This window comes from Propithecus coquereli, unplaced genomic scaffold, assembly GCF_000956105.1.
Source record: "Propithecus coquereli isolate 6110/MARCELLA unplaced genomic scaffold, Pcoq_1.0 Scaffold245, whole genome shotgun sequence".
In the NCBI taxonomy this organism is placed as follows: domain Eukaryota; kingdom Metazoa; phylum Chordata; class Mammalia; order Primates; family Indriidae; genus Propithecus; species Propithecus coquereli.
The window spans coordinates 58,362-59,873 of NW_012148008.1; positions in this window are offsets into that span (position 1 = coordinate 58,362).

The window sequence follows — 1,512 nt, forward strand, 5'->3', positions numbered from 1 at the left end:
TCTTCCTCATTTTAAATAATGGGAAACAGAGCCCCGAAGAGTTTAAGTAATCTGTTGAGAGCCAGGCAGCTATTACATTAAGTAGAAGAAGCAGATTAATTTTGGCCCCAGATTCTCTCTGCTCTAAACCATTTCACTAAGAGCACACATAACCCTTTATAAAATCAAATAATGTAGCTTCAATATTTCACGCTTAGACTGGATCAATGATTTAGAAAATCATAATGAATTCTCATAAATTTAAAATCATAAGACAGAATAAGGAAGGGAATTGTTGTAGGACAAGACACCAGAACTAAATTATATAATTACTAATGACATAGTGTTGAGAACCCTTGCTTTTCAGTTCTCATTCTAAACTTAGGTGACTATTAATGTCATGCAAAGTCCCTTTCCAGTGTTAATTTACCAAAGAAAAAATATTTTCCAAATAATCAAAAAACTGATAAACTTGTGGTCTTTGAGGCAGATAAATGCAGACACAATGCACATAGACTTTGTCGACTTTGTTGGCCACTTTAGTCCAACATTATACATTTTTTATCCAGATAGAGAGAAAGAACATTATTTCTTTTATTGCCACTATAATAATATGGCACAGAATGAAAAAGGCATAACAAAATAATCAAAACAAAACAATCTATCAAAAACCCTTAAAAATTCTTATCGATCAAGCTTTATATATGGGTCAAGTAAAATAACTACACATTTTCAATTGACAGAAAATATCAATTGTGTTGTGTTACCAAACTAAAACAATATACTAACTAAATAATTTCCATAAGCTCATTAAATTATTATAGTTGGGGTACATACTCAGATATGCACATTTTGTGTAATATGAAACTGGGTTTCCAAAGGGGTTAACTGACTTGTTGAAGATTATGTCGTGTAGTGAAATCAGGCTTCCAATCAAAGATTTACCACGAATTCGGTCCATTCACAGTTATTTATTGGATGCCTGCTCTAGGTTACACATCAGAGGTTGGGGATACAGCACTAAGCTAAACAAAGACAACCCTCACGGCACTTATCTGTATCTAATGGAAAATAAAGACAAGTATCAATTTATTGTATGTAAAGTGCTCAAAAGGTATCGAAGGAGAATAAACAGGATAAGGATCCAGGGAGTTATGGTGGATGTAAAAAATCATTTTATATGGAGTGTTTAGCACAGGATGTGCCAATACGAAAATCAAAAGAAATCCATTATAGAGCCCATGATCTTAACTATTTAGGCAAACTGACCCTATACCACTGTTTTTCTAACTCCAGAAAAAAACAAATTTAGAAAGCCTAACTAATCGTATTGTTTTCGATGTGGTTAAATCATTACTTGTAGTAAATATTTTGTCTGCAAAATGGGTAGGGTTATGTAGCATCTAATTTACAAAGCATGATAAGGTTTTAAGAAATACTCATAAATCAATAAACCAGTCATTCAAATATGATTTATTATACTAGTGAAACAATGCAAATGCCATGCATATTAAAAACTTTTTCAAATTCACA